The 21,715-nt window shown below is 37.4% G+C and overlaps 1 protein-coding gene across 18 annotated transcripts in view; it reads left to right on the top strand.

Moving 5' to 3' along the window:
- Positions 1–21,715, top strand: part of SUPT3H (SPT3 homolog, SAGA and STAGA complex component) — a 529,437-nt gene that overhangs the window by 177,972 nt on the left and 329,750 nt on the right. For 5 of the 18 annotated variants that reach the window (XM_074037868.1, XM_074037865.1, XM_074037871.1 and 2 more), the window contains exon 3: positions 8,246–8,321. The exons of the other annotated variants lie outside the window; for them this stretch is intronic. The gene's annotated coding sequence lies outside the window, so the exon portion shown is untranslated. The remainder of the gene's footprint in view (positions 1–8,245; positions 8,322–21,715) is intronic. 18 annotated transcript variants of the gene reach the window in all.

Genomic DNA, 21,715 nt, shown 5'->3' on the forward strand with positions numbered 1-21,715 from the left:
TTTTTGTTTATCTTATTCTTGGTGTGTGTTGCTTTGGGAAGCTTTGCATTGAAACCACTGATTTCTTTGAGACAATGAGAACTCCTCATCCATTTTAGTTTGCAGTTAAAATACTATTTCTCAAACTGTATTTCATGGAATTTGAATCTTTTTCAAGCTATGTATAGTTTTTTTTTTACCATAAAATTATTATTTCTTAGTCACATTTTTTTGGGAAATGTTTCATGCTATTTATTATCACTTGGAGAGTTACAATGCATATTAAAGCTTTAACAGGTTTTATAGTAGAGAAACCTAATTCATTAGTTTAATGCAAGAGTTGAAGTTTTGACAATGGAGTCTGTTCCATTGGAACATATATTAAAGCTTTCAGAATATTGTTGTGCAGAACATTCATGAAATAAATGATGCCCTAGATCTGCATGCAGTGGGACATTCCCTTGGCCTAGTTCCAAAGGGAAGATAAGTTAAAAAGTTTAGATTTTGCTGTGCTTTTAAAGGGATTTTTATGTGGTAAATTTTCAGAAACTGTTTCCAATCCTATGCTTATTAAAAGTGGCCAACTGTGTTACATATAACTTGGGACATCAAGGAACGTGGAGTTATTAATGACTTTCCAATAAAAATAAAATCAATTGTGCTATTCCTCTGTTAAAAAAGGGGTCTCAAAGGTAAGGCTCTTGGTTTGTTTCACAAATAAATTTTACTGGAAAGAGTGTTGTTTTCTTTGGTGGTGAGGACTTCCTCTTTGATTTTTCTAAGCTTTGACCAGTGAAAATGTCTTTGGGTGGTCTTTTGGCCTTGGGGATTGATACAGAAATCCTACTTTACCTTTTCAAATAAATAACGACTACAGTTCTCCTTATTCAGACCCCATCTTATGGTTTCCTCTATAGATTTGGTCAAATGAATAGGATTGGCTCGTGAACTTCCTTGAGGGTTGGTTTTTTAATAAGGGAACCATGTTTCTCTGAAATCTTGGATTGATGAGAACATTAACATTTTTTATTAGTTGAACTGAAATGAACCTGAAATATATTCACATCAAAAATTATATTTTTCATTTTAGAGACTATCTTAAAGGTTTTGTTTTATATTTAAAACTTTGAACTTTGTGATTTATGAACATGGTAAGGAGAAAAATAACACTAAGTGATACATTAATTATCTGAAACATTTTATTTTACTTACTAGGGTTTCTCACTCATAAAAGTTGCTTTTGCCCGATATAATTTTATTTGTTTGGTAAATAAGACAAATGATCTCTCACATTTTATTTCATTTTTTTTAAGTTCTTTCTAGGAAAGGGCCAATGGGCTGGATCTGGTGGCTCATGCCTGTAATCCCAGCACTTTGAGAGGCCAGTGCAGGAGGTTCACTTGAGCCCATGAGTTCAAGACCACCCTGGGCAACATAGACCTCATCTCTAGCAAACAAAACAAAACAAAACAAAACAAAACAAAAACAACAAAAATCCAGAAAGAAAAGTGCTAGTGATATTTCCACCTTAAAGGTTTATTATACAATCAATACTTTTTCTACCTATTTTAAAGAACAAAAAGTCTGCAATGATGTGAACTCAAATTACCTATAAAAAATGAATACCATCATTTAAGGGTGGTAAGTGCTGAAGTACACAGTGAATACAGTAGAGGTAAGAACCAGCATTTGCTGAGAGTTTTTTTTTTTAATCATGAAATGATGTTGAATTATGTTGAATGATTTTTCAGCATCAATTTATATGATCATATAAATATCTTTAGTCTGTAGACATGGTGGATTACATTGATTGATTTACAAACGTTGTAACAGGCTTGCATTCCTGAAATAAATTCCACTGGTTATTGTATATACAGTGGTCTCTCCTTATCTGTGTGGGATACATTCCAAGACCCCCAGTGGATGCATTAAACCCCAAATAGTACCAAACCTGATAGCTATAAATTAGAACACATTTCTGTTCATGTCTTCCACAAATTTAATGCCTTTTCCACCTTCACTAAGCACTTATCATGCATTGTGGCCAACTTCTGCAGTTTGAGGCGGAACAGCAAAACTAGCAAGAAAATCTTTTTCCTTTTTCCCAATTTCATGAATTGAAGATTCGTTCTTACCATAGGTCTTAGCAATCTCAGCATAAGATTTCTTTCCTTTCCTTGTTAAATCAAGAAGTTTTACCTTTCCAATTTAAGCAACCACATTATGGCTTCTCTTTGGCAAGTTGGAATTGCCAGCATTGCTCTTGCCCTTTGGGGTCATTATTAAATAAAATAAGGATGACTTGAACACAACCACTGTGATGCTGTCACAGTTGAGCTGATAGAACTTAGAAGGCAGCAAAGTGACTAATGGGCAGGTAGCCTGTAGAAGTGTGTACATGCTTAACAAAGGGGTGATTCATGTCCTGGGTGGGCCAGAGTGAGATTTCATCATGCTACCCAGAATGGTGTGCAATTTAAAACTTATGAATTGTTTATTTCTAGAATTTTCCATGTAATATTTTCTGACCACAGTTGACAGTAGATAACTGAAACCTCAGAAAGTGAAACCATGGTAAGGGGGATCTGCTGTAATTATTTTTCTATATTTCTGGACTTGATTTGCTAATATTTTGTTGATGATTTTGCATCTAAGTTCATGAAAAATATTGGTCTGTCATTTTCTATTTTGTACTTGCCTTTGGTTTTGTTGTGCCTTGGTCTTTTTGTACTGTATTATTTTAGTATAAGAGTAGTAATAGTCATAAAATCAGGTGTTTCCCTTCATCCTTTATTTTCTGGAACAGATTTTGTAAAATTGATGTGTTTGGGAGGAAAATTGTCTTTTCCTCACTCATCTTAGGTTCATGGCTGAGGCTGGTATAAAAGAAGAGATTGACAAGAGAAAAGATACATTTATATAATAGAAGTTTTACATGACACACAGCCCTCATAAGGGAAAGGAACCTGAAGAAAGAGGTGAATGTGTGTGGGTTGTCTTTTTTTTTTTTTGAGACAGAGTTTTGCCCTTGTCGCCCAGGCTGGAGTGCAATGGCACAATCTCGGCTCATTGCAACCTCCACCTCCTGGGTTCAAGTGATTCAAATTCCTGCCTTAGCCTCCCGAGTAGCTGAGATTACAAGCACCTGCCACCCGGCCCAGCTAATTTTTGTATTTTTAGTAGAGAGGGGGTTTCGCCATATTGACCAGGCTGGTCCCGAACTCCTGACCTCAGGTAATCCACCTGCCTCCGCCTCCCAAAGTGTTGGGATTATAGGCACGAGCCACTGCATCTGGCCGTCTTTTTTTTTTTTTTTTTTTTAGGAGAAAAAGTATCACCATGTTGCCCAGGTTGGACTCCTGGGCTCAAGGGATCTATTGGCCACAGCCTTCCAAGTAGTTGGAGCTACAGGAGTGCACACCGTGCGCCTGGCCTAAACCTGTGTACTTTTAGTGCTACGTTTGATGAAGAAGTGGATAGTGTGTGTATGACTGGATTAAAAAGTATGACCTAATGGTAGTAAACCGGAGGGAACATAGCAAGGTGTTATTCTCTGTGACCCTAAATCATCAGAGATCAGGATGTTCCTTTCCTCTGAGTATGGGAAGGACACCTCTCAAACAAGGATCTTATGGCTTGCTTCGCGGGAATGTCAGAAAATCCTTTCTAGATTTTATGACCTGGGTCAGGGGAGAAGAGCTGGAGAAAGGTAAGAGTGATCTACCTGCTTCTGAGATTTTCTCAAATTTTTCCAGCTTAAAATATTTTGGAGGAGTAAGTACTGAACCTTATTAGATGTTAATTCTACTTTAAATCTGGTAGAAATGTGGTAGAATTTTCCTGTGAAACCATCTGAGCCTGGAGATTCTCTCTCTCATCTCCACTCTAACATTGATCCAGAGAGTTCATTTGGGCTATTATATTTTTCAGTTGTATAATTTCTATTTGGTTATTTTTTTAATTGTGTTTCTTTGCTGAGATTTTCCATTTTTTGAGAGAATTTTGAAGGTTTTTTGAAACATGTCTATGATGGTTACTTTAAAATCCTGTCATATAATTTAAACATTTGATTCATCTTAGTTTTGACATCTGTTGGTTGTTTTTTCTCATTCATATTATGATTTCCTGGTTCTTGGGATGACACTGATTTCTGGATATTATGAGGCTTTGGATGTGTTTTTTTTGTTGAAGTGTAACATGAGGGCTGGGTGAGTATATACTCACCTTCCCACTGCCTGCCCTTTCTCCCAGTACCACTACAGCAAAATGGGACACTGACTTACATTGCCTTTGCAGATAGAATGTAGATGTTCACCTCCTTAGCCCACTGATGCCTTCTTGCTAAAGTGGTCTACCTCCCTTCCTGTTTACCTCTGGTTTCAGTTTAAGATCGGTCCCCTGCTGAGCCCACTGCTACCAGGAGTAGGAGGGTGAAGTGGAGTGCCCACCAGCTCTGCATTCCTTCACCTTCTTTGGCTTCATTGGTGCAGAGTGGGTTGGGACTCTGCTTCCCTCTGGGCTCTGTTGATCCTGATGGGTGGAGTGGAGAATAGGAGTGCTGAGTAGCCCTGCTTGACACTGCCTCTTCAGTCTATCAGCATGAAATAAATACATAGAGACAAGTCTCCAAGCAAAGATTTTATTTGGAAATAATATAGAAGAATTGCGGTTCAGGACACACAAACTTTGGTACCTCCTAGGTGTGTCTGAAGAACAAAGGAAAAGTCTGGGACTTTATTGGGGTAACAGAGGAAGCTTATGTAATTTGTTTTGCAGGTTCATTGGTGTTGGCAGTGTCTTGCAGGGGCTGGTGAATTCTGATTGGCGAGTGGCAGTTTCTAGGTAAAATCTGTAAGCTTAAAGTCATGGCAGGCTATTGAGATTTTTGGATTGGGCTTGTGAGATAGTTGCTAGAATGTTTTTCCCTAGGACTGCTCTCACTCTATTTTTGTTGGGTATGAGAAAAAAATCTCCTTTGCATAATCAGTTTTCACAGGTCTCTTTGCTTCTGGGTAGGTATGGAGACCCAGCTTCCATTGGGCATCAGTGACACCAGGGGTAGGAGGAAAGTGGAATACGAATTAGCCCCCACTTGTACAGTCTCCTTGTTGTTATCTGGTAGTTCAGGCTCAACTCCTTCCTGTGTCCCACTAACAACAGACATAGTGGCAATTAACTGTGCTTTGGATTTCCTTCTTAATAAAGTCTCCTTGCTGCTGGGTCAGGATGGAGGCCTGGCTTGCTGCTACGCCCTGTAGACACTAACCAGTTGGAGGAATGCGATCCACAGAGGGGAGTAAAGTCAGTTCCTCCTGCTTCTGCCCCAGTGAAAATACCCTCAGTCTATCTGGTAGATGATGGAAAATTAGCCTGCCAAACTTCCTGATTGACTACTGTTGGGTAAGTTAGGCTGCCTGCAAGGATGGAATAGTTTAGAGGTTTTTGGAGTGGAAATTTTAACGTACCATTTGGCCTGCTGAAAGTGGGTGGTAAAGCTGTTTTTCAATTGATGATTGGCTGAAGTCAGGCAGATACTGCCAAAAATGTTTTTTTTTGTTGTTTGCACACCCTTTTTCTGATCATTCCTTTGCTAGTTAGAAAAAAGCTTTCTTGGAGCTTTTTTTTTTTTTTTCCTCTGCCTCTTGGTGGTTCTACATCGGAGTCTTCTGTATCACCCTGTTCGGGATATATGGGAGGCAATAAGGAGACGCAGGGGACTCACTGCCATGTTATTTAGCAAATTGTGAGTTCCCTAGGCAGCCAGCCTTCTTTTTTCCTACCTTTCAGCAATGTCTTGTGTTTTTCTTGTGTTGTGTTTTGGGTTTTTTAGTTGTAAGAGGAACAACCTGGGAGCTCTGGGGCTTTCCATATTGATGCAACCAGAGATCCTTCAAAATACTGTTTTTGTTCACATAGGAGCACTCAAAAATAAAATTAAATCTCATTATTATAGTGGAGTAATATTTGGTGAGAAATTTTTCCATGAAGATTTTCATCAATTTGTACATCAGGCTGTGATCCACTATTACCATTTCCCCTGTTAGAATAACAGGATTATTTTCCTATAAAAAAAAAAAAAGGAGTGCTTTGTCTTTTAATGTGGTAAAATATATATAACACAAAATTTATAATTTAGCCATTTTTAAGCATACAATTTAGAGGCATTAATTACATTCATGATGTTGTGCAATCGTCACACTGTTTCTAAAACTTAAAAAAATTTATGGACTTTTTTTAAAGAAGTTTTAAGTTTACAGAAAAATGTAAAGGAAGTATAGAGTGTTTCCATGTACTCTCTCCTTCCCATACTTATTAATGTTTTGCATTAGTGTGATGTGTTTGTTAAAACTGATGAACCAAATACATCCTGTATGTTCTGACAAATATATGACATGTATCCACCATTACAGTATCATACAAAATAGTTTCACTGTGCTAAAAATTCTTTGCGTCTACCTGTTCATCCCTTTGTCTTTCGCTTCCTCATCCCCCACCAACCCCTAACAACCAATGATCTTTTTACCGTCTCCATCGTTTTGCTTTTTTCAGAATGTTGTATCAGAATCCTACAGTAGGTAGCCTTTTCAGATTGGCTTCTTTGACTTAGCAAGGTACATTTAAGGTTCCTCTGTGTCTTTGCGGCTTAATTGTTCATTGCTTTTTGTTACTGAATATTTTCCAAAGCACTTTCTTTATACTTGGTATGATTTGAATGTGTGTCCTCTCCAAATCTTGTTGAAATGTGATCCCCAGTGTTGGAAATGGGGCCTAGCAGGAGTTGTTGATCATGGGATGGGATCCCTCATGAATGGCTTGGTACCATCCACTTGGTGATGAGTGAGTTCTTACTCTGAGTTCATGCAAGATCTGGTTGTTTAAAAGCTTGTGGGACCTTTTTCTTCTCTCTTTTGCTCCCTCTCTTGTGATGCACCTGCTCCCACTTTACCTTCTGCTATGAGGAAATTTGTTTGTATTTTCATTACAAATTATCTAGTCTCAGTTACTTATGCACGTTACTTATGCAATGTGAAGACGAGCTAACACAATACCTAACAGAAACTCTGTATACATTCCGCAGTTACTTTCCATTCCTCTCTCCCCCCAGCTTTTGATAACCACTAATTTACTTTGTCTCTGTCAATTTGCCCATTCTAGACATTTTATATAAGTGGAGTCATACAATATTTGTCCTTTTGTGTCTGGCTTATTTTACTCAGTACAGTGCCTTCAAGGTTCATTTGTGTTGTAGCATTTATCACTACTTCATTCTTTTTGTGGCTGAATAATATTGTATGCATATACCACCTTTCGTTTATCCATTCACCTTTCCACACTTAGGTTGTTGCCACCTTTTGGCTATTTATTGTGAATAATGCTGCAATGAACATTGATATACAAATACCTGTGTAAGTCTGTCTGCAGTTCTTTGCATATATAACTAGGAGTGGAATTGATGGATCTTATGGTAATTGCATGTTTAACTTTTTGAGGAACAACCCAGCTGTTTTTGACAGTGACTGGACCATTTTGTATTTCCACCAGCAATGTAAGAGGATTCAAGTTCCTCCACAACAGGCCGACACTTGTTATTTTCCTTTTGGTTTAAATAGACATCCTGGTAGGTATGTAGTTGTAGCTCACTGTGTTTCTGTGCCTATGGCTTTTTATGTTCAAAGTAACGATAAGTCATCCAAAAAAGAAATACAGCCTTCCATCCCTGTCCTGTGTAGATAAGAGACTTCATATTAAGCTTTCCTAGGTTAATACCATATAGGAATTACGACTTAAAAATTGAAACCTTTTGCAGTGAACCTAAAACTGCTCTAAAAAAGTGTATTTAAAATAGAAAGGCAGGCTGGGTGCGATGGCTCACGCCTATAATCCCAGCCCTTTGGGAGGCTGAAGTGGGCAGATCACCTGAGGTCAGAAGTTTGTGATCAGCCTGGCCAGCGTGGCAAAACCCCATCTCTACTAAAAATACAAAAATTAGCCAGGTGTGGAGGCAGGTGCCTATAATCCCAGCTACCCGAGGGCTTGAGGCATGAGAATCACTTGAACCTGGGAGGCGGAGGTTGCAGTGAGTCGAGATTGAGCCACTGCACTCCAGCCTGGGGTTTAGAGTGAGACTGTCTCGCAAAATAAATAAATAAAAAATGAAAATAAAAAAGACACAAATGAGCTATTTCTCTATAAGCTCTATGGGACAGTAACAGCAGTTGTGGCTCCTTCAGAATACTCAACACTGAACACTGGAATTTTGTTACAGGCATCAGCTCCTTCTATTATGAATACCTTTTGAAGACATCAACTCCAGCACCTATAGTGCATAAAAATTTATTAAGGTAAAGTACAATTTAAAAAAAGGAAACGTATTATGATAATGTTCAGAGAAAAAGGATGGACTTAACCACTGTGCCTTGAGAATACAACTAGTATTTATTTTCAAAGTGTAAATTTACTTAGCACTTTCAAAAGCAGTTTTATTAGACAAGATATAGTTTTAAATACCTATCTTGGACCAAGGTGAACAATCAGATTGAGTCATTACTTGGGAGGTACAAAATAAATTCAGTTATATTGGAGATACCTGCTAGGAATAAATTCCCTTCACCTTCTTCCCAAAGATTCTAAAGTAATTCAAAGGAAATCAATCAGTTTAGCAATAAACTTGATGTTGTCACATGAGAATAACTGGCATCTATAAAGAGAATCTTTGAATCATATAATTACCTGTTTCTTAATACAAGCTTATTTTTAGTATAGTTTATCCAAATTCTAAATATGTTTTCATAAAAGTTTAGGTTCCATAATAAATACATAGCCTAAAAATTACCATTTTTTTAATATCACTTGAGTCTACCTAAGGGCCTAGCACTGTGGTGTGGTCTTCATGTAGGATGCCTTCAAAATCTGTTAGTTTATTTAATAAATTCATGAGTACTGCTGCTAGAGATAAGAAGATTAGTCAAAACCAAAACCTCTGCCATTTAGGAGCTGATATGGCTAGGCTTTGTGTCCACACCCGTATCTCATCTTGAATTGTCATCCCCATAATCCCCACCTGTGAAGGGAGAGACCAGGTGGAGGTAATTGAATCATGGAGGCAGTTTTCCCCATGCTGTTCTCATGATCCCCCTTTGCTCAGCACTTCTTCCTGCTGTCTTGTGAAGAAAGGGCCTTTCTTCCCCTTTGCCTTCCACCATGACTGTAAGTTTCCTGAGGCCTCCCCAGCCATGCTGAACTGAGAATCAATTGAACCTCTTTCCTCTATAAATTACCCAGTCTCAGCCAGTTTTTTTATAGCAGTGTGAGAATGGACTAATACAGCAGTTGAATCTAGTAGTAGATTATATGTGAACACACACATCTACAAACATATATGGTATATATACCAATAAACAATTTTTATTAGATGTTAAGTGATATAGTAGGAAGTTCTATGTAAATAAATAATCTACTATTCAGCAAAAATGTGGACAAGGAAGTGACATTTAATCTTTTTTTTTTTTTTTTTTTTTTTTTTTTTTTCCAGTGATGAGGGCTTACTATGTTGCCCAGGTTGGATTTGAACTCCTGGGCTCAAGTGATCCTCTCATCTTGACCTCCCAAGTAGCTGGGACTCCAGGCATGAGTTACCATGCCTGGTTTAGAAGACATTTTAGACATTTTAGATGAATCATGTGTAAGGAGAGATTAATGAAGATATTTCAGATAGGTATTTCAAAGAATGGCTATTTTTATTTTTATTCTGTACCTAATTCAGTCTAATAAAATTTTCATATATATATGTGCAAAACATTTGGAGAGTATAGTTTCAGAACATCAGGAAGATGAGATATAAAAACTTTTTAATAAATGTTCCTCTAAAATAGAGCATTGTACTACAAACTGTATGTTCTTCTTTTAGACTAGTTTGTAAAGGTGCTGTTTTATAGCTTATAAAAGTGAAAGCTGTTTTAAGCAGTTAGCTTTATGCACCATTATGGCTGTTGATGTTCCTGTTGCCCAGTTTTTCTCTTACTCATCTCACTTTATGCTCAATGATTCTTAACCTGCCTCATGGTCTGTATCTTAGATTTGGAGCATAGATGATAGATTTGAAAGAAAGAGGTCAGAATCTTTTATAATAATATACTTAAATACCCTTATGTCATAAGAGAGGTGTCAAACTCCAGAGATGTAAAAGATTAATTTCTTATTTATTTAGAGAAAGGCACTACACTCCTGCTTTATGACTAGAATGTGTCTTTATGCCTGTTAACAAACCTGAGGATCACATCAATGAGTAATCTTGCCTATGATCATGTAGAACGTTAATGGGACAACCCAGATTAAATCTGTTGACTCTTAACCACTGTTCAGTACTTAGCCAAGAAAAGCTGCACATTGAAAGCCTTTTTCAGGTTTCTTCACTTTTTGATATTGAAGCCTAGTTGCTGAAGTGAGCTAGAATGAAAGATTAGAGTCAGGTGGATTCTATTTATCCCTGAATGAAAGAATTACTGGGTCAGATCCCCAAGCAAACCATTGTGGCCACAAACAGATGCACTATTTTCTAGTAACTCTGTGGGCAGCAGGGGCACAAAGGTAAAAAGGCAGAGGGCAGTGACGTGAGTAGAACAGTAAAGTAGGTATTGATAGTGCAAAGTAAGCAGTACTGCAAAATTTTTTTGATTATACATGGTTGGGGCATCAGTGATGTCTTCCCCTGAAAGAGGACAGTAAAATTCAATTTTGCTATTGGCATGACTTAAAGAAGTGTTAATGTCTCTGAAGCATCTATCTCTTAGACTTTTGAAGTATGTATGTGGCCTTTTCTGGCTCTATGCTGCTAAGTTCTCCCCAACACCAAGATTCCAAGTCTCAGTTGACAGAGTATGGTTTACAGTTATTGTTAGATTTAGAACCACTGGAAATAATCAAACTTCTGCATGTACTACAGGTGACAGATGTCAGCGATAAAATCACTTAATGAAAAGTGACTGGCTTTCTTAGGAAAAAGAGATCAGCTCTGGAATTTGGTAAACCTGATTTGATTTAAATCCTGCTCCTATAGTGTGTGACCATGGATAAAGCAGATAATCTCTGTGAACACTAGTTTTGTTTTTTTTTTTTTTTTTTTGAGACGGAGTCTTGCTCTGTCACCCAGGCTAGAGTGCAGTGGCCGGATCTCAGCTCACTGCAAGCTCCGCCTCCCGGGTTTATGCCATTCTCCTGCCTCAGCCTCCCGAGTAGCTGGGACTACAGGCGCCCGCCACCTCGCCCAGCTAGTTTTTTTGTATTTTTTAGTAGAGACGGGGTTTCACCGTATTAGCCAGGATAGTCTCGATCTCCTGACCTCGTGATCCGCCCGTCTCGGCCTCCCAAAGTGCTGGGATTACAGGCTTGAGCCACCGTGCCCGGCCTAACACTAGTTTTATAGGTTAAATGAGATTATGTTTATAAAGCTTATAGCACAGTGCCTGATATATACTCAGTACCGTGTTAACTGTTTTTATTAATAAAATGAGCTTGTATTTGTAATTGCAAAAATGTAATGGTTACCACATGTTACCTTTGATACTAAGTTTGTGCCTAAAATAGTGGGGAAAATATTCTGTTCAGTTTATATAAGATTTATAATATTTCAAGTAGTAACCATAAATTTAAACCTGTGTGAAGAAACAAGAATTAACATTCTTATTTTGGTGACAGATATTAAAACAGTGTTTTTTGAAGAAATCCACAAAGAATTTACCAGCAGAGTTCTTAAGTGTGTGGTATCAGGATGTTTAGTGTCTGATTATTTGTATTTACCTTCTCCAGTATTGGAAATCTATATGCTTTGTTTACATCTTTATTTCATCACATATTGAAGCTGAGTTTTTGATAAAGGAATTTTTGTTTCATTGATATTTTTCAGATTTTTATCTGTTGAAGGATAGCCAATATAATTCCTCAACTACTAATTTTTAAAAATATCTGGGCCAGGCACGGTGGCTCACACCTGTAATCCCAGCACTTCGGGAGGCCGAGTTGGGCGGATCACGAGGTCAGGAGTTCATCATAATGGCCAGGAGAACAGCCTGGCCAATATGATGAAACCCCATCTCTACTAAAAATAGAAAAATTAGCTGGGCGCAGTGGTGTGCACCTGTAGTCCCAGCTACTTGGGAGGCTGAGACAGGAGAATCGCTTGAACCTGGGAGGCAGAGGTTGTAGTGAGCCGAGATCACACCACTGCACTCCAGCCTGGTTGACAGAGCAGACTCCATCTCAAAAAAAAAAAAATCTATCTATCTATCTGTCTATCTATGTTTAAGGATTTATCTTCAGACTTTTTTTCCCCTTTTTTCAGGCACATTACATTTTTATTTAATCATAAATCATCAATTATGTTCCTATTTAATCATAAATCAAGTTGCAGTCCCTGGATTCAAAGAGTTTATGCTCTGAGATGGTCAGGATTGTTACAGATAAATAAAGGATAATGTAAGGATAATATTTTATAGACTATGAAGATAAAATAGGCCTGGGCATGGTGGCTCATGCCTGTAATCCCAGCACTTTGGGGGCCGAGGCGGGCAGATCGTGAGGTGAAGAGATCGAAACCATTCTAGCCAACATGGTGAAACCCTGTCTCTACTAAAAGTACAAAAATTATCTGGGTGTGGTGGCACGTGCCTATAGTCCCAGCTACTCTGGAGGCTGAGGCAGGAGAATCTCTTGAACCCGGGAGATGAAGGTTGCAGTGAGCCAAGATCGCGCCACTGCACTCCAGCCTGGCGACAGAGCAAGATTATGTCTCAATAAATAAATAAATGACCATATTTCACTGGAATCCCATCACTTTTTAAAAAGCAAGTGGAGGCCAGGCGCAGTGGCTCACGCCTGTAATCCCAGCACTTTGGGAGGCTGAGGTGGCCTGATCACGAGGTCAGGAGTTCAAGACCAGCCTGGCCACTATAGTGAAATGCTGTCTCTACTAAAAATACAAAAATTAGTTGGGTGTGGTGGTGCATGCCTTTAGTCCCAGCTACTCAGGAGGCTGAGGCAGGAGAATTGTTTGAACCTGGGCGGCTGAGGTTGCAGTGAGCCAAGATCGCACCACCATACTCCAGTCTGGGCGACAGAGCAAGACTCTGTCTCAAAAAACAAACAAAAAAAAAACAAGTGGAATTTTTCTCAATGCCTTACCAGAAGGGAATGATTTCAAATAGTTGTCTGCATTTTATGACAGCTAGGTGTTGGTATTACATAAGATCATAATTTTACTTTTATCAGTCTTAAAGTGACTCACTGTTCACTTTAAGGACACTGGTTTGAAAGGTCCTCTTCAGTTATAAAGCATAAAAATATCATAGTGGTTTTGGGTTTTGATTAAAAATAGCATGTACTGATTTCTGTGTAGGTGTACGTACCATATTTGTTTATATTTATTCAGTGTTGGTGTTGCCTTTATTTCTAGCAAATATTTCTGAAGAGTATTTTTGCCTTGTTTGTGTTGTAAAATACAGAAACAACAAAACTGAATGTATAAATTTATACACAATTTATAATGTTAAATAAGGTATTCATTTTAGAAAATAATATGACAGGTTGCTTTTTTTCTTTGATTTATGTATCTTCTGATAAATTAGTGCCCTGAGATTAAAATTTCTTTTCATCATCTTAATTCTCATGCTTAAAGCTAATATAGATACAAAAAATGAATACATTTCAGAAGTTTGGACAGTTAGTAGAAATTAAAATACACCAGTAGCTACCATGCATATAATATTTTACTATTTATACAACCAGGATGTCCTTTTGGTTCTACCACCAATATGATAAGGGAATGTTACTGTCTCAGAGCGCTTACTTGACTTGCCTGTGTTATAGCACTTTGATACCACCAAGACATTTGACTCTAGATTCTATGTTCTTTCTGTATTCCTCAAGGAAGTGTCTTGATTTTAAAATTATTTTCATGAATATTGGACTTATGATATCACAGAATTAAGTTATATGACATTCCATTGCATTTTGGAAAAGAAAACAGAAGTTATGCTAGCATTCTTATGTTAATATTTAGAAATGACAGCTGTGGAGATGCTAGGGAACCGTTAGGCCCTATGGAAGTAAAAGTAATTGTAGGATCCAAGTTAAGTAAAAGCAAATTACCGTATTCACTTTCTGAACACAAATTCAAGGAACTATACCAGATTCAGAATTGTAAATAAAAAGAAAAAAAGGAAATGAACCTGAACACCTTTCCTTAGTAGTCATTTTTATTTCAGTAATGATAAACTAACACACCTTTTGAAGATTATGATAAAGTACACAGATGGGCTTTAGTACCCGTAAACAGAATTTCACTGAACTGATTTCACCTACAGGGGATTTGTGGATGTAGTCAACAGTCAATGAACATAAACATTTTATTTGGCTGGAGTGGGCAGAGAGGTTTTTCTGTAGAAAGGAGTGTGGGGATATGCACTTTATTTGTAGACTGAGGAAAATTTCATGTTACTGTTTTATTTTAATCCGGAAAAAATTGAGGACACACAAAGTACTGCTCAAAGTTTTTAACTGTCTTTAATTCAACAAGACTCACATTTGCATCCAGTGTAGAATAATGCCTATAGAATTATTCAGAAATGATTTTTTCTTGTTCTGTCAGCCCTAGGAATGATAATAACATCTCTGTAGCTATTACAAATATTGATAGTATGCCCTTTTAAGAGGTAAATTTTCTTACCTAGAAGTCTACCAAGAGTTGTTTTTTAAATCATACCCTGTCCTAAATCAAAGTGAGACAACTATTAACTTTCTGTGTTGAAATAGAGAAGTGGGAAGTATGAAGGCAAACTCCAGGAGTCTGACTTAATGTGTGACCATTCCCACCCCCTGGGGCTGTGCCCTGTGGATCTATTTTGAGCTTCCAGACTCAAAAGTAAATAATTTTATTTAGCATTTTCTTTATATACTGGTTTGAACCTTAACTTTGTAAGTTAAAAAAAAATGACATTGCAAGCAGTATATCCTCTTAACTGATTTTATATTCATATACTTTGACTAAGTATTTGACCTTGAAATCATAGGATGAATCTTAGAGATTTTAAATGTATTACTGTTATGGCTAGAAAATAATAAAACTACATTTTACAGAAAGAAGCTCTTAGATTTATTAAGATTGCTCATCAAGGAGCTATCCGCAGAATAATCTGAAGAGCTTTTCCACAAATTTCTCCACATAATTTGATTGGATATTTTTATACAAAATGCTTTTAAAAGACTCTCAACTCTGATATTAAATTGGAAGCAGCTTTACAATAGGACCTGAACATATAAAACTTTTTTTTTTATGTTCAAGCAATATTTTGGATAGTTCTTACAATAAACACAATAAATGCTTATTTAATGCATAATTCTGATTTGGAATAAAGTAGCATCTAGTGCTGCACACAGTTGGATGATAGTGAATGTTTATTTTGTCTGGGAGCCTCTTTTACAATTATAAATATAAATTTAATATTCCTCATAATTTAGAATAATTTTAATAATTTAGAGTGATTATTTCCCCAGCATTATGTTACACATAATGCAGTTATTCCCATTGCATTATGTGTAACATTAGCATAGTTGTTGATTCTGAAAATAAGAATGCATTTGAGTAGTAAAAAAATGAACCATGGAGTTTTTATGAGACCAAATTATACCACTAATTTTGTCTTAATTTTTTCCTCATCTGTAAATGAATGAGTTGGGCTAGATTTCAGCTCTAAAATTTTATGAATGTTTTTGTAGTTATAAAGAAAAATATATGGACTCTAATTGTATGCTCATTTATCTCCCTTTTAAATTTCTCTGATCCATTTAACAATTAGACTTCATACTCATCACTACATTAAAATCAATCATTTATTCAAAGTTCAACAGTGCCACTGGAGTTAACAAGTACAATTGTGTTTCTTCAGCACCAGTTGAGCGGAGTCTGATCAGTTTTTGACAACTTCCTGGCTGATTTTTTGAAAAAATTTAAGTCTCTTTATGACATTGAATGGCGTTGAAGGCCCTTTACAGTTTAAGCTAAGCTTTCTCTTTCGCTCTCAGCTCTGGTAGCAAAACCCTTTTCTTTTCCATACTATGCCAGGTGCATGTATACTTACCTCTCATTGCTCACAGTGTTCACTTTACCTGGAAACAACCAGAATCCAACTTTCTCAGGCCCAGATTTACCTGAGTTTCATGGAATCAGAGATTTAGGCTCAGGGTTTATAAGTAATTTGAAAACAGATGCAGCCAGGATTTTACCTCAGGTCTTAGTGATTTACTGTGTGATCCCCAAATATCTGAGACAGGTCTCAGTCATTTTAGAAAGTATATTTTACCAAGGTTAAGGATGCACCTGTGACATAGCCTCAGGAGGTCCTGAGAACATGTGCCCAAGGTGGTCGGGATACAGCTTGCTTTTATACATTCTGGGGAGACATGAGTGCCAGTGTGACACTCAAGGAACTGCTCATTGGACCATTTTGGGTTTTGGATTTTTGGATTAGGGATACTGAACCAGTATAATGCAAATATTCCAAAATTCGAGAAAATTTGAAATCTGAAACACTTCCGATCCCAAGCATTTTGGATAACAGATACTCAGCCTGTTACTGTATCCTAGCATAAATTGTGAGATTCCTAGAAAGCAGTAATGCCCTGAAGAACACAGGTAAACGATTTTCCAAACAAACTAAAAGCAAAAGAGCATAATTGATTCTCTAGTGAGAGGTACACTTTCATGTGATATAAGAAGTAAACTTTGCCAGGTGCGGTGCTCACACCTGTAATCTCAGCACTTTGGGAGGCCGAGGTGGGTGGATCACCTGAGGTCAGGAGTTCGAGACCAGCCTGACCAACATGGAGAAACTCCGTCTCTACTAAAAATACAAAAATTAACCGGGCATGGTAGCACATTGCTGTAATCCCAGCTACTCGGAAGGTTGAGGCAGGAGAATCGCTTGAACCCAGGAGGCGGAGGTTGCAGTGAGCCGAGATAGGGCCATTACACTCCAGCCCGGGCAGCAAGAGTGAAACTCTGTCTAAAAAAAAAAAAGAAGTGAACTTTATTTTGCCAGTGTTAGAGTCAAAACTTGAGTGAAGATATTGCTATGTTTCATCAAAGTTAAGTAAATATTTCTCTCAAATGTTTTTTTATCCTCTAAATTTTCCTTATTCCAGCTAGAAAAAAAAAAAAAATTAGCCAAAATCACAAGTCTCTTGTGTCCTAGAAGTTTTCATTGAGTGCTACCATTCCTAAGGTAAAAAATGTTGAGTTTGACCAAAAGATACGGATGATCAAAACATTAAAATTATGAAGCAGAAAATATGGCACATACGCAAAGACAGAAAAAAGGTAAGAAAAATTTACTCCCCACCCTCAGTTGGCCTTACTACCAAAAATTACTTCAAAAAGATTTCTTAGTATAACTTCATCTCAAATCTCACATAGGGATAATAATTCTAGCAACTTCACAGGAAAGATAATTGCTTAGTTATCATTTAGTAAGCCCATTCAGAGCAGTGGAGCCAGGTGTAAAGTTCCAAGAGGAATTCCAGGAGACCATCAGACTTTGGTAGACTTGAAAAGCATTCTTCTGGTTGCTGTCACTTCTTTTCCTCTTCGTTCTTGCCACCCATTAGGTTAAAATGAGAAGAAACCAATGACTTTGGCTAGGTTTTATAGCACCTACACTTCTGTGCATTAAGACCTTAGCCCATTTGAGGAATTCTACCCAAGAGCACTCTTACACTATGAGGTTGTGTCTTTTCAGAGATCTTAATGTGCTCCTGGCAATTCAAATTTAAGGCTTTTTATTAAATAAAAAAATTATTTGCTTATTGGGTATGTATATAAGAGTGGAATTGGAATTGCTTGGTCATGTAGTATATGTTTACTGTTTAAAACTCTGCCAAAGTATTTTCCGAAGTGGGGTACAACTTTACTTCCCTGCAAGCAATACATGAGAGTTCTGGTTACTCATATCTTCGCCAACGCTTGCTCTTGTCAGTCTTTTAACTTTTAGCCATTCTAGTGGGTATGTAATGGTGTATAAGTGTCATTTTAATTTGCATTCCCTAATGACTAATCATGTTGGACATCTTCTCATGTCCCTCTTAGCCATTCAGATATCTTCGTTTGTGAAGTGTTTATTCAAATCCTAAACTCAATTTTTATTTTTGAGGATTTTGCTTTTTGTTTTATCTTTTTACTGAGTTGTGAAATTTCTCTTCTCTTTTGTCTCCTTTTTCTACCTCCTCTTTTTTCTTTTTTTTTTTTTCTTTTTTTTTTTTTTTGAGATGGAGTCTCCCACTGTCACCCAGGCTGGAGTGCAGTGGCCCAATCTCGGCTTACTGCAAGCTCTGCCTCCCAGGTTGATGCCATTCTCCTGCCTCAGCCTCCCGAGTAGCTGGGACTATGGGCGCCTGCCACCATGCCTAATTTTTTGCATATTTTAGTAGAGATGGGGTTTCACTGTGTTAGCCAGGATTGTCTCAAATCTCCTGACCTCGTGATCCTCCTGCCTTGGCCTCCCAAAATGCTGGGATTACAGGCATGAGCCACCGCTCCCAGCCCTCTCCCCTCTTTTTGAGATGGGGTCTCGCTCTGTCACCCAGGCTGAAGTGCAGCAGTGCAGTCATGCTCACTGCAGCCATAAGCTCCCAGACTCAAGCAATCTCACCTCAGCCTCCTAAGTAGCTGGGATCACAAGGGCGTGCCACCACCTCCAGCTAATTTTTAAATTTTTTGGAGGGATGACATCTCCCTGTGTTACCTTGACTGGTCTTGAATTCCTGAGCTCAAGTGATTCTCCCGCCTTGGCTTCCCAAAGTGCTAGGATTGCAGGCGTGAGCCACTGTGCCTGGCCTAGATTTCTTTATTTAGTCTAGATTTCTTTATTTAGTCTAGATACACGTCTTTTATCAGGTATGTGTTTTATATATATTTTCCTCCAATTTGTGTCTTATTTCTTCTCTTTCTGGGATTACAATTTTACCTATGTTAGATCATTTAGTATTTTCTCACAGCTCTTGTGTTCTCTGTTCCCTTTCTTTCAGTCTTTTTTCCCCCCTTTGTTTATCAGTTTAGATCACTTTTGTTCACTTGTCTTTATGTTTTTGGATTCTTCCTTTAGCTATGTCCTTGCCATTAATAAGCTCATCTAATAAATTTATCTCTGATGTTCTGTTTTTTATTCTTAGCATTTTCATTTGATATTTTTTGTATGTTTTGTTTCTCTTTTGCAATCCTTCTTTTCTACATATTGGGCCCTTTTCCACTAGGACCTTTAACGTATTAATACTAGCTAATTTAAAGCTTTTATACAATATTTCCAACATCTGGATTATCTCTGATACTAGATTTGTTGATAACTTTATCTTTTGGCAATGGTTTTATTTTTGTGTTTCATAATTTTTTATTTGGAATGCTGGATAATGCTTTTAAATGAACAGCATAGATTGTGTTAAAGAGTATTTACTCCTGGAAATAGGCTCATCTCTTCTTCTGTTAACTGTGAATGGTAGGGTCAATCAATAGTTGAGCTATTTTGGATTTTGGTGTTGCTACATTCATTTTTAGTACACCAGGCTTCAGTTTTCTCCAGTAGAAAATAATATTACCTTGTGCTTAGTATGGGCTCTCTGGTACTGGTGGTTTTTCTCAGTGTTCCAGCTCTTTTAGGATAGCTTTCATCAGTGCCTGTAGGGTTGCACCACAGACAGGGAATTTCTCTCTGTGCTCTTGCTCTTCCCCCAGCAGTAAACTGCTGTTCCGTGTTATTGGATGTGAGGCTTGCAGTGGGGACAGAATGGAAATTTATTAGTTCTCAACCTTAATCTTAGGTGGGCCCTGCATACATGTGCCTTGGGGGTGTGACCTTCTTTGTGTACATGCCTTACCCTTCTATGCAATCAAACTTTGCCTTGTGTCTTTGGAGTCTTGGGCTTTACATGACTTCTGCTAAAGTCTTGACCCAAAGTTTCCTGCTTCTTCTCTGGTGGCTTAAACTTTTGTTTGGTATGAGAGAGCAGTTATTGTGGATCTCTATATCCTAAAGTAGAAGCAGAACTTCCAAAAAATTTTAATATACTTTTTAAAATATGAAAAAAGTGGGATGAATTTTTATGGCAAAATATAAGTTCACAAAGAAATACCTATTTATGGCAAGCTGCTTTGTGAAACACTCCTCAGACTGTCTGGTATACATGTTTCTCTTCTCTGACCTTAGGGGAACTTTTGTGGAAACTTTGAGAAGTACCGAGTCTTAGGCCAAGCAAAAAACAAAGGCAGAAAATCCCACCTTAAAACACTGGTGAGTCATCAGTGAGGCAGACACTTGTAGGTTGACTAACGAAGCACTCATTCCCTAACTCCTCTCTTGTCTCCCTGTAGATAGGAGACTGGAAAAGCTAAATATTTTTATTTTTAAAGAATTTTATTTTAAAGAATTTTTGTAATTCTTGGTAGTTAGATTCTGTAAAGTCACCGTGAAGACTGAATAAGCAAATTCCGAACTATTGCTCCTAAGGAAAATATGAACAAACACACACCCACACACGCACACACACATTTCATATAGGCTATATAATCTTAATCCTGAAAACTACTCATCCTGGTAGAGTCTGTCTTTATTTAACAAGAGAAACTGAGATTCAGGGAGTAAACTGACTTTCTGATGCCCCATGAATAGGTCCTAGATTTGGGATTCAAACTCACTCAACTGCTTCCAGAGCTGGAGCTACTTGCATTACACTGCACTGTCCCCCACAGTCTCTGTCCTCTGATGGTCATCTCTGTATGAGAGCTGAAACAAGAAGGCAGAGTGTCTCCTTGTTAGACCTTAGCTGGGAATACGTGCATCAGACACTCAGATATTTCACTGCTCTGCATGTTTGCTAATGATCATGAAAACACAGCAAGTACTGATTTTGGGGTTACAAGTAAATTTTGGTGAGTAGGCTGATTCACAAATATGGGATTGCAAATAATGAGGATCAACTGTATTTACTTTTTAAATCTCCCTAAGAGTCAGGGATGGGTATGTGACAGAGTTCTTCTGGTTAAAGGTAAGTAATTAAATGTGTGCTGAGGACCTGTTGCTTTTTTCTTTTTTTTTTTTTTAATAAAAGTGACAAGTGAGTGGTGCTGCATCACCCTTTTCTTTCTGATTTAATGTTGATTTGAGTTGAAAAGTATGGCAGTGATCCTCTGACAACAAGGTAACAAGTATAAACATGAAAAGCAGGGCTGTACGGTGAAAAGATAGTGCTCCTTGGTTATAGCAATGAGCAGCTAAACCCATCCTAGCAAACACCTATCGACAGTCATTTTAATTGAGAAAAATAACTACCTACATATTTAAGCTGCTGTTGGTTAAGCTTTTTGTTATTTGGAAAAGAATGGTTTCCTAATTGACAGAGCCAATAATCCAGCTTTTACATAAGTTTTTTAAAAAATAGTTAATATATTTACTGGCAGTTGATTATGCTCACTGCTTTACATATGTAATACTTATGTACTATATTAGATAGAAGATTATTTTAACTGACTCTATTCTTGACCAGATTTAGGTAACAGTAAATTACCTAAATGCTCAGTTAAGTGCAGTATTGTAGTGCATTTCTTTTGATAATCACAAACAACAATGCAATTAGCAGTGAAATGAATTGTACCAACTTGAACTTTGTCTTTCATGACATTATTACTTTGAGTCATTAGTAA

This window comes from Macaca fascicularis, chromosome 4, assembly GCF_037993035.2.
Source record: "Macaca fascicularis isolate 582-1 chromosome 4, T2T-MFA8v1.1".
Classification (NCBI taxonomy): domain Eukaryota; kingdom Metazoa; phylum Chordata; class Mammalia; order Primates; family Cercopithecidae; genus Macaca; species Macaca fascicularis.